This window comes from Orcinus orca, chromosome 7, assembly GCF_937001465.1.
Source record: "Orcinus orca chromosome 7, mOrcOrc1.1, whole genome shotgun sequence".
In the NCBI taxonomy this organism is placed as follows: Eukaryota; Metazoa; Chordata; class Mammalia; order Artiodactyla; family Delphinidae; genus Orcinus; species Orcinus orca.
This window is the reverse complement of record NC_064565.1, coordinates 12,679,221-12,696,685: the sequence shown is the minus strand read 5'-3', so window position 1 is coordinate 12,696,685 and position 17,465 is coordinate 12,679,221.

Here is a 17,465-nt window from a genome sequence, read left to right as displayed (position 1 = left end):
CAAGATCTCACAGGGAGGATAGGAATGAATCCAGAGAAAGCTTCCCTACCCTCCTGATAATCCTGATAGAGAGAGGGTAAGAGCATCATATTAATTTTTATATCTTTTTTTCCCTAACATAGGACTTGGTGCATAATAAAGTTTTAGTAAATATTTGTAGAACTGAAGTATGTGGAATATTCATATTCATCCTCAATTTCAAGAGAGGACAATGTTTACCTTTTATATTTCCTACCATTGCCTAACGTGGTGATGGCATATTTAAAGCACCCAGGTTTTAGCTAATAGCTCAGCTAGAATACCCTGTATTTCCATAGATTTATCCCTACCAATAAGTATTTTTTGTCTCTTACCATTGTTTCTGTATATAGCCTGCTGACTTGAATTGCACCTTTATAGTGGAACTTCTTTCCTATAAGATGTTTATGACTGTTACAAGTTGTATCCCCTAGGGAGAGATAATATTTGATGATGTGATCAGTCTTTTACACCCTTCTTTAAAAGAGGATTGGGTAAAGGGATAGCAGGAAAGCCGCTGAGATTTACTCAGCCGCTCAGATTACTGAGAATTGGCTAAGATAAACTCTGAATTTGAAAATCTTTTAGTGTTGGATTGGGAAGTAAATAAAAGTAATCATATTTACTGAGCACTACTGAGTCTCAAGCCTTGATGTAAGGTGATTTTGAAACTTGACCCAAATGGCTTCCAGAGAGCCCTTTGCCCTCTGATTTCTATGTGTAATTGCTTCAGACTCAAGCAAATTCTTCAGCCCTGTTTTTCTAGGTTTCTGCAAAGTCCAAGGTCATGTGTCTTATCTCATCTGAAGAGTTTATTTCCTCTGTGCATCTGGGAACCTTAATCTCACAATGTTGTGGTGCATGAAACCTGGGCTTAACTTGAGTGGAAACTTGGAGTGATGCTAGTTGGAACAATTTCAATTTACTTGCTACATTGCAAGGAACTTGCTAAACCTGGATTTAGAAGACATATTTAAATCTTGACTTTGACACTGACTATGTAATTCTCTTAGCCTCTATGGATCTCAACTTCATCATCTTTAAAATGGGATACTGACTTTTACTTTAACAACTATGCAGGGAGCTGTGTGGGTCTAGCTAAATAATACCTTATAGAATTTTAGAAATACACATGATTGGGGTTTAAGGCAGCTTTTTCCTAACTGAATTCTATCCCTTAGGTTCTCAATCAGATAAAGTATGGTAAGTAGAAAAAATAACAGAGAGAGAAAACAAACAAAAATTCCAGATCTATTCATAGTAGAGAAGTGACCTCTTGGAAGGCTCTGAGGTTGTTCTGAAGACAAAGAGATAACTAAGGGAAGATGATTATTTGCTGTGTCCTCCCCACCTCAACTCCCCATCCCCCATCTAAACTTCAGGACAAACACATACCAAAAAAATAAGAGGTATGACAGGAGCCAAGAGGAATGTTGAGCTGATCACAAGTGGATCACAAGAGAGGAGGACAGCTTCCAGCTCAGGGAAGCCAAGTCTGTGCCCATTACTCCCCTGTAATCAGGACTTGTGGGAACCACTTACCACATGAAAACAAGCTGCAGGAACACAAATAGCAGCCTGGTCCCTGACTGTAAAGTCAAGGGGCAACGCACATCACAAATATGACGCAGAGGGATGTTAGGAGGTTTTAGATCAGTAGGGCAGGCCTCTTCTTGTGGACTGGGACAGGTAGGAAAAAGATAAGGAAGAAACAAAAGGTCCTCCCAATACTTCTTGACATACAGCGAAGGGGTAAAACATCCCTGTTCCTATAGGTGGTGGTAAAGAAAGGGAAAAAAAAAAAGCAGAAGTACACATGGCCCTTCCTCTAGCTCATGAAGAGAAAGTTGTTTGCATGATTTTTCTAAGCAGGTAGAGCTTAGACCCAGATTGTGTTACTTCCTACATTGTTTTGTCTTCTTCTAATTTTTTCCTTTGAATTTTTCTACAGATAGCTCTTCAAATTCATGAGCCTTGAAGAAGGGAGAGAGCCAGTTCAGGAATATCTACTTTGGGTCTATATTGATTAGATATTTTAGATGACCTACATGGGAAACTTAAGTTAACTTAAGGAAACAAAACTGACTTGATTCACATAATCGAAAGTCTTGTTTTTAGGTTTGACTTTAAGTTCATCTTGGTCTAAGGACTAAATAATGCAACCGAAGTTTCATTTCTCTGCAACTTTTGTTTGTTTTAAAATATTTTAAAAATTGTTTCCAGCTTTATTGAGATGCAGTTGATAAATAACATGGTGTAAGTTTCTGCATCTTTCTGCTCTCTCTTCTGCTGTCTTGCCTTCAGCCTTAGGCTCCATGTTTTGGCTTTAGCCAACTGCAGGTTCCCATCTTCCTTCCTGCTTTATATCCTGTAGGAGGGGCAGATGAAAAAAGAGAGAATGTTTTTTCTCCATTGTATATTATTGCCTCCTTTATCAAAAATAAGGTGACCATATGTGCATGGGTTTATCTCTGTGTTTTCTGTCCTCTCCCATTGATCTATATTTCTGTTTTTGTGCAAGTACCATACTGTCTTGATTACTGAAGCTTTGTACTATACTCTGAAGTCCAGGAGCCTGATTCCTCCAGCTCAGTTTTTCTTTCTCAAGAATGCTTTGGCTATTCAGGGTCTTTTGTGTTTCCACACAAATTGTGAAAATTTTTGTTCTAGTTCCATTGGTAGTTTCATAGGGATTGCATTGAATCTGTAGATTACTTTGGGTAGTATAGTCCTTCTCACAATGTTGATTATTCTAATCCAAGAACATGGTATATCTCTCCATCTGTTTGTGTTATCTTTGATTTTTTTCATCAGTGTTTTATAGTTTTTTTTCAGTACAGGTCTTTTGCCTCCTTAGGTAGGCTTATTCCTAGGTATTTTATTCTTTTTGTTGCAATAGTAAATGGGAGTGTTTCCTGAATTTCTCTTTCAGATTTTTTCATCATTAGTGTATAGGAATGTAAGAGATTTCTGTGCATTAATTTTGTATCCTGCAACTGTACCAAATTCATTGATTAGCTCTAGTAGTTTTCTGGTAACATCTTTAGGATTCTCTATGTGTAGTATCATGTCATCTGCAAACAGTGACAGCTTTACTTCTTCTTTTCTGATTTGGATTCCTTTCATTTATTTGTCTTCTATTATTGCTGTTGCTAAAACTCCCAAAACTCTGTTGAGTAATAGTGGTGAGAATGGACAACCTCGTCTTGTCCCTGAACTTAGAGGAAATGCTTTCAGTTTTTCACCATTGAGAACAACATCTGCTGTGGGTTTGTCATATATGGCTTTTATTATGTTGAGGTTAGTTCCCTCTATGTCTACTTTCTGGAGGGGTTTTATCATAAATGATGTTGAATTTTGTCAAAAGCTTTTTCTGCATCTGTTAAGATAATCACATGGTTTTTCTCCTTCAATTAGTTGATATGGTGTATCACATCGATTGATTTGCATAAATTGAAGAATCCTTGCATTCCTGGGATAAACTCCACTTGATCATGGTGTATGAACCTTTTAATGTGCTGTTGGATTCTGTCTGCTAGTATTTTGTTTAGGATTTTTGAATCTATGTTCATCAGTGATATTGGCCTGTGGTTTTCTTTTCTTGTGACCTCTTTGTCTGGTTTTGGTATCAAGATGATGGTGGTCATGTGGAATCAGTTTGGGAGTGTTCCTCCCTCTGCTATATTTTGGAAAAGTTTAATAAGGGTAGGTGTTAGCTCTTTCCTAAATGTTTGACAGAATTCCCCTGGGAAGCCATCTTGTCCTGGGCTTTTGTTTGTTGGAAGATTTTTAATCACAGTCTCAATTTCAGTGCTTCTGATTGGTCTGTTTATATTTTCTATTTCTTCCTGGTTCAGTCTCAGAAGGTTGTGCTCTTCTAAGAATTTGTCCATTTCTTCCAGGTTGTCCATTTTATTGGCATATAGTTGCTTGTAGTAATCTCTCATGATCCTTTGTATTTCTGCAGTGTCAGTTCTTACTTCTTCTTTTTCATTTCTAATTCTATTGATTTGAGTCTTCTCCCTGTTTTTCTTGATGAGTCTGGCTAGTGGTTTATCAATTTTGTTTATCTTCTCAAAGAACCAGCTTTTAATTTTATTGATCTTTGCCATTGTTTCCTTGATTTATTTTTCATTTATTTCTGATCTGATCTTTATGATTTCTTTCCTTCTTCTAACTTTGGGGTTTTTTTGTTCTTCTTTCTCTAATTGCTTTAGGTGTAAGGCTAGGTTGTTTATTTGAGATGTTTCTTGTTTCTTGAGGTAGGATTGTATTGCTATAAAATTCCCTCTTAGCACTGCTTTTGCTGCATCCCATAGGTTTTGTGTTGTTGTGTTTTCATTGTCATTTGTTTCTAGGTATTTGTTGTTTTCCTCATTGATTTCTTCAGTGATCTCCTGGTTATTTAGTAGTGTACTGTTTAGCCTCCATGTGCTTGTATGTTTTACAGATTTTTTCCTCTAATCGATATCTAGTCTCATAGTGTTGTGGTCAGAAAAGATACTTGATATGATTTCAATTTTCTTAAATTAACCAAGGCTTGATGTGTGACCCAAGATATGATCTATCCTGGAGAATGTTCCATGAGCACTTGAGAAGAAAGTATATTCTGCTGTTTTTGGATGGAATGTCCTATAAATATCAATTAAGTCCATCTTGTTTAATGTATCATTTAAAGCTTGTGTTTCCTTATTTATTTTCATTTGGATGATCTGTCCATTGGTGAAAGTGTGGTGTTAAATTCCCCTACTATGATTGTGTTACTGTTGATTTCCCCTTTTATGGCTGTTAACATTTGTTTTATATACTGAGATGCTCCTGTGTTGGGTGCATAAATATTTACAATTGTTATATCTTCTTCTTGGATTGATCCCTTGATCATTATATGGTGTCCTTCTTTGTCTCTTGTAATAGTCTTTATTTTAAAGTCTATTTTGTCTGATATGAGAATTGCTACTCCAGTTTCTTTTGATTTCCATTTGCATGGAATATCTTTTTCCATCCCCTCACTTTCATTCTGTATGTGTCTCTAGGTCTGAAGTGGGTCTCTTCTACCTTCAGAAAGGGAGAAAATATTTGTCCATGAAGCAACTGACAAAGGATTAATCTCCAAAATTTACAAGCAGTTCATGAAGCTCAATTTCAAAAACATAAACAACCCAATCCAAAAATGGGCAGAAGACCTAAAGACATTTCTCCAAAGAAGATATACAGATTGTCAACAAACACATGAAAGAATGCTCAACATCACTAATCATTAGAGCAATGCAAATCAAAACTGCAGTGAGGTATCACCTCACATCAGTCAGAATGGCCATCATCACAAAATCTACAAACAATAAATGCTGGAGAGGGTGTGGAGAAAAGGGGACCCTCTTTCATTTACATTAGTGGGAATGTAAATTTGTACAGCCAGTATGGAGAACATTATGGAGGGTCCTTAAAAAACTAAAAATGTATGTACCATGTGACTCAGCAATCCCACTACTGGGCATACCCTGAGAAAACCATGATTCAAAAAGAGTCATGTACCACAATATTCATTGCAGCTCTATTTACAATGGCCAGGACATGGAAGCAACCTAAGTGTCCATCAACAGATGAATGGATAAAGTAGATGTGGTACAAATATACAGTAGAATATTACTCAGCCATAGAAAGAAACAAAATCGAGTTATTTGTAGTGAGGTGGTTGGATGTAGAGTCTGTCATACAGAGTGAAGTCAGTCAGAAAGAGAGAAACAAATACCGTATGCTAACACATATATATGGAATCTAAAAAAAAAAAAAAAAAAGTTTGAAGAACCTAGGGGCAGGACAGGAATAGGGACGCAGATGTAGGGAATGGACTTAGGACTTGGGGAGGGGGAAGGGTAAGTTGGGATGAAGTGAAAGAGTGACATGGACATACATACACTACTAAATGTAAAGTAGATATCTGGTAGGAAGCAGCCACATAGCACAGGGAGATCAGCTCAATGCTTTGTGACCTCCTAGAGGGGTGGGATAAGGAGGGTGGGTGGGAGATGCAAGAGGGAGGAGAGATGGGCATATGTGTATATATATAGCTGATTCACTTTGTTATACAGCAGAAACTAACACTCCACTCTAAAGCAATTATACTCCAATAAAGATGTTAACAAAAAAAAAAAAAAAAAGGGAGAATGCCTCTTCTCAGTAAATCTTGTACATGTCCTGGGATTTACTCTGATTGGAATAAGCTTGGGACATATGCCCACCCCTGAACCAATCATTGTCACTAAAGTTTCCATAGAAGACATTTGAAGGATAAATGCTAGAGATCCTAAAATAAATATTTTACTTTGAAACCATAGCAAAATTGCATTTCAAAGAACATGTTTCTATGTTCAGAACACTTAAAATGGAAAATTAGGCAGATCATTGTATTTGTGGTAATGAAAACCACTAAACTGACATGAAAAAAAAACAGTGTGCACATAAAATGGAAAGAGAATCTCCTCCCATGGGAAGAGTTTCTGAGGGAAAAGAGGCCAGTTTTAATAGCATCTGCTTCTTCCTCCAACCTGCCTCTGTGGTGACAACCATTGCTATGTCCTGTATGTATTTCCTTTTTCTTCACACATCGAAGGTTTAGCTTAAAAAAAAAGAAAGAAAATAAATTATATATATATAGTAAATATATATATTTATAAAATATATTTTAAATATACATTTATATAATGTAAATATAATATTTTATAACAGTTATAAAATATATTTTAAAATATATGTGCTTATGTGTGTATATTCAGTTCATAGGACTACTCATGTTGGAAAAATCTAACCTAATTTCTCAATTGCCATATAACATGCATCATTTAGGTTCTGTTAGAACACATTTAATGAGAGGGAGATTCCTATTTTGCACAACTACCTGTTTCCTTTCTAGACAACTCAGGTTATTAGAAGTTACATCATACAGGGACTTCTCTGGTGGTCCAGTGGTTAAAAATCTGCCTTCCAATGCAGGGGATGCAGGTACAATCCCTGGCCCGGGAACTAAGATCCCACATGCCTTGGAGCAACTAAGCCTGTGTGCCACAACTACTGAGCCCATGCACCACAACTAGAGAGTCCACATGTCACAATGAAAGATCCCTCGTGCTGCAACTAAGACCCTACACAGCCAAATAAATAAATATTTTTAAAAAGTTACATAATACAATGCTTAAAAACCTGTCTACCAAAGTTTGACCCTCTCCCCTATGATGGGCTTACAGATACCTGGAAATAGTACCCATTGGGCAGTTTGGAAAACTTTATTTCTTTGTCAACATGTTTTCAGTGTTTTTGCTCCCAAGAGTAATCGTGATATGGGATTAAATAATCGCAGTGAGAACTTAGGAACCAAAAGGTTACTTTTATAATGAAAGTGTTGATTGAAATCATGTGTGGTGTCCCACTCAGTTGCCGTGTTGGAGAAAGTCAGCAGAGATCACTATGGGATCATTGGGTAGAAATCTAAGTCCTTCTGAGGGAGAGAGAGAGCACTCGGTGAGCTCAGAGAATGTGCAAGAAAAATACTCCTGCTTTCAGAACTTCTTTGTTTAATTAAACTTTGTCTTTTCTTTCTCCCTTCCTTCCTTCCTTCCTTCCTTCCTTCCTTCCTTCCTTCCTTCTCTCTCTCTCCCTCCTTCCCCCATCTCTCTTCCCCCTCTCTCCCCCTCTCTCCCTTCCTTCCTTCCTTTCTTCCTTCCTTCCTTCCTTTCTTTCTTTCTTTCTTTCTTTCTTTCTTTCTTTCTTTCTTTCTTTCTTTCTCTTTCTGTCTTTCTTTCTTTTCTTTCTTTCTTTCTTTCTTCTTTCTTTCTTCTTTCTCCCTTCCTTCCTTCCTTCCTTCCTTCCTTCCTTCCTTCCTTCTCTCTCTCTCCCTCCTTCACCCGTCTCTCTTCCCCCTCTCTCCCCCTCTCTCCCTTCCTTCCTTCCTTTCTTCCTTCCTTCCTTCCTTCCTTCCTTCCTTCCTTCCTTCCTTCCTTCCTTCCTTCCTTTCTTTCTTTCTTTCTTTCTTTCTTTCTTTCTTTCTTTCTTTCTTTCTTTCTTTCTTTCTTTCTTTCTCTCTTTCTTTCTTTCTTTCTTTTTTGTCACCAGTTAGTTTTTTCCTACAGATGGTTTCTTAAAATGCAAATACTTCAAGTCTCTTTCCCCACCATTTCATTTGAAGAGAAATAGCCGATTTTCTTTGATCTCATCTAAATGGGATGCATTTATCCTTTCCATAATGGGGAAAGGCTACTCATTCATTTTTAGGTAATTTGTATATGTTTATAAGATACAATAGTTTTTTCCTTAAGTGGCAGGCAATGCTTGTCATTTTTATACTAGAAGTGAAGCCATGTGGCTCTGCATTCTGAAATCCCAGGATTGGACCCTATTTCATCAGCATGGCACCTTGCAGATCTTTTAGGCACAACAGATAGATCATGAATGTTAAGGAACAATTCCCCCAATCCCCACCTTGTAAGAAATGGCTGAAATGTTGCAGTGATATTTTATGAGGATTCTGGAGGAGCTCACATTTCTCACCCAAGTGTCTTACATCAAAATATTAACCCCAGTTTACACATGACCGCACTGAACCTCACAGAAACCCCATGCAGGTATAATCATCATCATTTCATGGGTTAGAAAGTCAGGCTAACAGAGAGGAAGTGATTGCCTATGGTAACATAGAGGTGGGAAACATGAAAAATAGATTCAGAAAAGTTGAGAATGCCAGCCTTATGAACTGGGAGTCAGTTAGCAGTAGAGGGTGATAACTTCATGCTTCATTGATGATAAGAATCATGTCTGTCTGTGACATCGGCAGGTAACCTTGGAATATGTGTGTAGAAAGAGCAAGGGACTGTATGGAGGGAAAGGGTGAGTAGGTGTGGAAATCTACTGTGTGCTAGCCCTTTTCACATGTGCTATCTTAAAGAGTCCAAGTTCTTGGAAGGAAACAATCATATTCATTTATGAAAATGAGGGAACTGGGCCTCTAGAGCATAGATGACTTGTCCAGTTTGACATAACTATTGCAAATAATGAGGGAAAGAACTGGGATTTGGCTTGAGATATTTCTTCCACCAAATGAAAAAGTTAGGAAAGATGCATGAGCCAATATTGTCACCAAGAATCATCCTCATACTACATCAGCAACTTCCATCCATCAAAAACTCAAGTTCTTCCTTTTTTCAGGCTGAAATAATTAACATCTATTCTTCTGGCAAGCCTATTAAAATTGAAATACCCTTTGCTTCAACAATTTTGCAATCACTTTTGATTGAATGATTTATTGCTTTATTAATTCATCAAACACATAGCCTTGTAAACTACATACTTGACATAGAGATAAATAAAGCAAAAAGTCTTTCTCTGAAGGAAGTCCTTGTCTCACCACAGAGAGAAAGTGTTAAAATAGCTACAGAGGAATGGGATAAAGGAATCTGAGAGGATGGCAGGGGAGTGTGCCTGAGTAGATGAGCAAAAGCTTCATTTAAAAAATGTCAGAACAGAGTCCTATGGGATGATTTTAAAAGTAATTGAGAAATCAATTGATCAACAGTATTATCAAATACATAATACAGGTAGGAAGCTATGAGTCAGTAAAGTACAAAAACATTTGATAAAATGAATAGCTTCATCTATTGAGCCCCTACTATGCCAGGAAATTTATTTATATTTATTCTTCATCTAACATCATATTTATTAATCTTCCTTAGAAACAAATAGGTTAAGCTAAGGCTCTCAAGTTCGATAATTTACATGGAATCATAAAACAATACATTTGGAATTCAAATTCACTTCTAAAACCATGACCCTTCTACTTTTCCACAAGGTCTGTTATGAGACCCCTGAATTGAGGGGATTTACACAGCAATTGGAAAGGTAAGACTTACAGATGGAAAAATAAATGGCTAATAATATAGAAAGTAAACCAAAATGAATGATAAATATAATTTATAGCTGGAGAAGGCTGTCATTCCTGTGGAAAATAAAGGCTCCACAAAAAAGCTAAAATTTGAGTTCAGCCTGAAAAGACATTAGAAGAAAACATATCCCTACCCACATCCTTCCTACAGTCCAATATCTCATGTCTGGAAATTGCAATACTGAATTCCCCTCTGATTATTCCCTGGAGATGTTGGTTCAGCTCTGTAGGGACTGAAACATGAAATCATAATGGGGAGGTAAATTTGGGACTGCAAATTCTGGCTGTCCTTGCAACATGGAAATGTTCTCTCCACTACCTTCCTTGGAGAAAGAGCTCATTAATTTATTAGGAACACTCTACATACACCAAAGGAAAGGTAATAATGTATGCAGAGAACAGTGTGAACAAAAGCTTGGGATAGGCACGCAAAGCACTCTAATGCAATAGTACATTCAGAAGTCTCTCTGGGAAATTCCGTGTAAATAGATGATACTGACAGTGTAGGCTGAGGCATGTCTGTGCACAGGCTTATAGGGAGTGAGTTGGTATGTGGAATTTTCTATCTTGTGAATTTTTTTTCTTAGTAGTTTTATTGAGATATAATTTGCATATCATAAAATTCACCCTTCATAAAATTCACCCTTTTAAAGTGTACAAGTCAGATAACAAGTGTTGGTGAGGATGTGGAGAAAAGAGAACTCTCATGCACTGTTGATGGGAAGGTAAGTTATTGCAGCTATGGGAAAACAGTATGGAGATTCCTCGAAAATTTTAAAATAGAACTACTATATAATCCAGCAATTCCACCCCTTGGTATTTATCCAAAAAAATGAAAACACTAATTAGAAAAGATACATGCACCCTTATGTTCATTGCAGCATTATTTACAATAACCAAGCCATGGAAGCAACCTAAATGTCCATTGATAGATGAATGGATAAAGAAAATGTGGCATATTTATATATACATATACACACACACAGAGACACACATAATGTTGTGTAACACTACTTAGACAACTTAAACATAAGAAAAGAATGAAATCTTGATATTTGTGACAACATGGATGGACCTTGAGGGTATTATGCTAAGTGAAATAAGTCAGACAGAGAAAGACACATACTGTATGGTTTCACTTATATGTGGGATCTAAAAAATACAACAAATGACCAAACATAACAAAACATAAACACTGTTATAGATAAAGAGAATAAACGGGTGTTTGCCAGAGGGGAGGAGGGTGGAAGAGGAAAGAAATGAAATAGGTGAGAAATATTAAGAGGGATAAATTTTCATTTACAAAACAAATGAGTTATGTGTATGAAATTTACAATGTGGGAAATATAGTCAATAACTATGTGGTACCTTTGTATGGTGACATAATTAGACCTATCATGGTGATCAGTTTGAAATGCATAAGAATAATGAATCACTATGTTGTGTAACAGGTAGTGTTGTAGGTCAATTATATTAAAAAAAAACAAAAACAAGTATAGAGAAAGAGATCAGATTTGTGGTTACCAGAGGTGAAAGTGGGATGGAGGAAGGGGAAATTGGATGAAGTGGTCAAAAGGTGTAAATTTCCAGTTATAGGATAAATATTAGTGATGTAACGTACAACATGATAAATACAATTAACACTGCTGTGTGTTATATATGAAAGTTAATAGGAGACTAAATTCTGAGTTCTCATCACAAACAATTTTTTTTTCTATTTCTTTAATTTTCTACCTACATGAGATGATGGTCACTAAACTTATTGTGATAATCACTTCATGTTGTATGTAAATCAAATCATTATGCTATACACTCTAAACTTATATAGTGATGTATGTCAATTACATCTCAATAAAACTGAAAGAAAAAATAAAGTGTACAGTTCAGTAGTTTTTAGGATAGTCACAGAGTTGTGCAACCATCACCACTATTCACTACCATGTGAATTGCTGCAGGTTGAAAACACAAACCGGGTCAAGGATCTGGAAAAATAAATCTTGGAAGACATGTCAGGAATTCAAGAAAAGGTGAAAAATGTGTAGTAGATCTTTGAGGAATTTTTCCATGAACCATGCTAATACAGGCAAGGTTAGAGTCCAAGAAGAAAATGTTCATTTATTTCATGCCAATTTTAAATTCTTATCAATGTTCATATTTGTATTTGAGACACAGTGTCTGGTATATTGTCTGGTATATTGTTGGAAGTCATTAAATATGTGTTGTTGTGCACCCTGGACCACTATGGGCCATTGCATTTTATTTTGTAGATTTTCCCCCAACTATAGTTAATTTTATAATAATGATTTATGGTTTTCTTTATTAATTTATACCTCCTCCTAGATTGTTTAATATTGTCCTGATTTTCCCCCCATTTCCTTTCATGTTCATATATACATCATCCTGACTTCCTTTATTTTCAGATTTGTGTCTTTTTTTTTTTTTTTTTTTTTTGTGGTACACAGGCCTCTCACTGTTGTGGCCTCTCCCGTTGCAGAGCACAGGCTCTGGACGCACAGGCTTAGCGGCCACGGCTCACGGGCCTAGCCGCTCTGCAGCATGTGGGATCTTCCCGGACCGGGGCACAAATCCGTGTCCCCTGCATCGGCTGGCGGACTCTCAACCACTGCGCCACCAGGGAAGCCCCAGATTTGTGTCTTTATAGACATCGCACAATTCAATCACAAATTGAATTTTGCTGTTTCTTTTCTAAGATCTCCTAATTGTTCTTAATTTTTAAAGCTCAGTATCTCTGGACTCATAGATGTGGAATTCCATGTAATCCTTATTTCATATCATTATTTGGTCTTTTTTGCAATATATTTTGTCTTGGACTAGATGCTCACAGACGTGGGAATTAACTGTTGAAGTTAGTGCAAATGTGGACTGGAGCACATGCTGTTTTGTCCCCAATCCAGCATCCACTGCCACCTATTTCTCTTCAGTGGCAGGGTGAAAGCTAATCTATTGGCTCAAGGGAGGATTTTCTCAGTCTCTTCTAATTGCAAAGCTCCAGTTGCCCCTGGCATTCACCTTATGACTAGGAAGAAAACCAGCCTCTGGTTGAAAATGACCCCAAGCAGTGCAGTGGAAGGAGTCTGGGTTCTTTTGACATCAATAACAGTCTGTTCTACCTCTCCACTTTTTATTATAATCCAACTTTTATTTTTTAAACCAGAAAGTAAGGAAGTACTCAAAAAAAAAAATACCGCTGGGAATATGTCAAAGGGATATAGATCCCAAATGAAAGAGCTCCAAATGGCTAATGCTGGAACTATTTGAGGGAAAAAATAATGTAGTATTAAATCATAACCCAAGCCTCTATTAACAATTATACTTGGTTAATTATTTGCATATTTATCATAGTCTGTTTCACTCAATAAATTGAGTTTCATGAAATATCTGCTTCAGAATCTACCATAGAAAAGAGTACACAGTGGATTCTTTAAAAACATGTAGTGAATAAATGGGAAGGGGGACTTATTTAAACATCTGTCACTGGAATTTATTTTAAGGACTTAACTCTTTAAGAAAATACCTTTAAGAAAATTCTGTAGGAAAAATAAGTGCCTGAAATAGAAAGTGAATCTCTAAAGGCATAAGTACTTTAAAACTAAGAAGCAGTTGCGGTGAGTAAACTGTTCTGAGTTATGATAGCAGAGATGAGTGTGCAGATAGAACAGAAGTGGGGAGGACATGGGAAAGAGATGCGGAGAGTCTGGGAAGCAGAAGATAGCAGATTTGTCCAAAGAACAAGACTGTCTAATAAATGTTTTCTTTTATTTATCCTCCTTCTCCTTCTCCTTCTCCACCCCTCCATCCTCCCCCTCCTCGTTCTTTCTTTTGGGTACTCTCCACCTCTTCAAGCTGATGCTTACACTGGAATGTCCAGCTTATGCCTTGGTGCAGTGGTGTGGGTGTGGCAGCAGACCCAGTAATCAAAGAATGGGTCCATGTCCCATTGTGCCCAGCCTAGGCCAATACAGAGTGGAGCAGGGTGCTCAGGATGTGCTGATGACCCACGACTGACCTACTTCTACATCAGTGGAAGCAAGGACTTGGTATATTAGGTGATGTAACACCGCTGGAAATTCACTGACATCTTGGAGGGGAGAAGGTATGGCATTTCCAGAAACTGTGAAATGGGAGCATGAACCAATCGTGTCTAAATATTAAAGGGTAGAGAGACCCTGATGATACCTCTTTCAAAGCCCAACATGATTTTTCCCCTTCTCTCTCTTCTTCTGACCTGGTGACCTCTCACCCCTCCTTACTCACTCTGTCCACTTCAGGGCCCCACATATCATTCTCTCTGCCTGAAATGTTCTTCCCAAAGAACTCCTCAGGGTTGGCTCCTCATGACTCTGGCCCCAGGTCAACTTAAGCACCATATTTTAAAATAGTGTCCTTGTATCCCAAATCGTGCCTTTTCATCTTACCCTGTTCTGTTGCTTTTAATGCATTGATATCTGACATTATCTATTTTATGTATTTGTTTCCTCCTGTGTTATGTACAACATACTCTATGATGACAGGGACTTTTCTCTCTTGTTTCCCCCAGCATGCCTGGATTCTATTAGATAAGTTCCTGGTAAGTAGAAGATCCTGTGTCAGTAATTCTTGAACAAATGAAATAATCTAGGTTACAAATGGATAATTGAATAAATGAATGAAGAAGTAAGAAACTGAGTTGAAAGATCCTAGGTGATTTGGAATTGCTTGAAAGACAAGAGAAATGGGAGTTAAGGGAATAAGGCATTTGTTTTTCATCCTTTCTGATCTTCCTTTCCTTTCTCCCTTGGTCTCTTCCTGCTTCCAAGCACACGTACCAGGACTATCAGCAAAGTGGACCACCTCCCTGAGCACAGAGCAGGAGCCGGGCATGGGAGTATGTGTCTGTGCTCCACAGGGGAGGGTGTGTATGTGTGTGTGGTGTGTGTCAAAATGTGTCTTCTGGTTGACTAAGCACTGGAGAGTCATTTCCACCTCAGTAAGTAAGGGCCCCATGATTCTGAAGTGGTGGATCATTTGTGTCTCTGTGCTGGCATGGAGACCGGTGTCTTTCACATGCTAGCTTGAGACAAAGGCTGTAGACATAAGGCAGTCAGAATCCACACTCTGTCAGCACTTTGGGTGAGTGAAAGGACCACATGGATGCAAAGTCATATTATTTTTAGAGCTGGAAAATGTTTAACCAGGAATGTTTATTATGGACATCACTAAATTAGTGACATTAAAGACATATATGCCAGCCTCATATGTGTATGACTGAGGTCTCCTGGGCTGTTAAAAGAGAAGTAACATTTAATTTTTTAATATCAATTCTTTAGAGAAAGGTAGTTCTTTAGCTGTGATGTACACAGGAGGTTTTACTTTTACCTTCTGTGATAGTACATTTTTAAAACCTATTATTTCCTTAATTAAAGAACGCAAGGGGGCTTCCCTGGTGGTGCAGTGGTTGAGAGTCCGCCTGCCGATGCAGGGGACACGGGTTCGTGCCCTGGTCCGGGAGGATCCCACGTGCCGCAGAGCGGCTGGGCCCATGAGCCATGGCCGCTGGGCCTGCGCGTCCGGAACCTGTGCTCCGCAACGGGAGAGGCCTCAACAGTGAGAGGCCCACATACCGCAAAAGAACACAAGGGCATCAAAATGATAGAATATTATTTTGACAGAGTTTTGTTACCTTACGAGCAAAATAATTTGAACCTCAATACAAACATACAATTAAGCATATTTTCTTAGTTTCTGAATATTAATTGAGAAAAATACATGGGAAAAATATGAGAAAAATATTTTCAATATTTTTCAGTATTTCATTTTGCTATACTATATTCATAGTTATTACCCAAGCAAGGTACTCTTAAGAAATCTATTTTCATGACCATTTCTTAATGTCAGTATTTTATTTACTTACCATCAAGCAGCATCTGGCTTAAAGATGATTTCAACAGTTTTACTGAATTTCACAAATATATGCAATATGTATCCTTTTCCATAATGACACATATAAATATGACCTCAAATGGTTGCTTGATTTTTTATAATTGTAACTAATGAGGAAACTGGTCACAGAGTTTGTAGAGCCATTTAAACTTCTGAATAAGAGAGAGGCAAAACTGGTGAAAAAAATTAGAAAATTAAAACAATCAGCCCAGAAGCTATAATGTTTACACATATGAAGTTTAGAAAAGGAGAACAAAATATGAAGGGGAGAAAATTATTGAAGAAAAAATTTCAAGAATATGACTCAGTCATGGAGAATATGAAAGTCTGGTCTAGGGATCAGCAAATTTTCTGTAAAGGACCAGACAGCAAATATCATAGGTTTTATGGGTCACACTCGCTTGCGACTACTCAACGCTACATTATCACCTATTGACAATCCATGAACAAATAAGCCTGGCTCTATTCCAATAAAACTTTATTTATGGACCTAGACATTTGAATTTTATGCAATTTTCACTTGTTATGAAATCTTCTTCCTTTTTCTACCCATTTAAAATGAAATCACATTGTTGGACCTAAAAAGTCAGGGGGCAGGATAGATTTGGCCCATTACACGTGGTTTCCCCACACTTGGTCTACTTCTAAGAGCCCACTGAGGGTCCAGCACACTATGCAGGAGTAAACTGACACTTGGACCCGCCTGTGTGACACATCAGATGCTCCAGACAGTGGGAGCACATTAAAAGCTACTGATTATGAAACCGTGCACTTCAGATTAGGATTTGAACCCACATGCCAGAACTCGAACCCAGCCTAAACCCTGACTAGGACTTGAACCCACACAGCAGGGACTCGAACCCTGCCAAAACTCACGGTCTTTCAACTGAGATCACACACCTGGTTTCAGGACTTAATGAAGCTCAGGTTCTTAAAGTCTCATCACAGAAAGAATTCAGTGAGAGACAAAGTAATAGGTAAGAAGTGGATTTATTTAGAGAGAAACACACTCCACAGACAGAGTGTGGGCCATCTCAGAAGGTGAAAAAGTCACCAGGGTATGGGGCTGGGTAATTTCATAGGCTAATGAGTGGGAGGAGTATTCCAGCTATTTCAGGAAGGGGCAGGAATTTCCAGGAATTGGGCCACTGCCCACTTTTTGATCCTTATGATTGGCCTTGGAACTGTCATGGTACTGGTGGGTGTGTCATTTAGCTTGCTGATGTGTTACAGTGAGCACATACTGAGGCTCAAGGTCTAGCGGAAGTTGACTTGTCTGCCATCTTGGACCCATTTGGTTCTAATCAGTTTATGTCATCAGGCTATGTCATTCTTTCAAAGGTCGTGTCCTGCCCCCTTCCCTCCTGTTTCAGTTATGTTTATATAGAATCAGAATAGAACATCTAAAGATAAACAGGTAGAAATAAGAGTTTAATAAAAATTATTATGAATCCCATAATCCACCTTAAAATTCTTATTACATTTCCTAATTACACTCATAACAAAAATTTTGTTTTGTTTTGTTTTTAGAAATTCAAAACAACTCTCTCTCTCTCTCTCTCCCATACTTGATGAACTG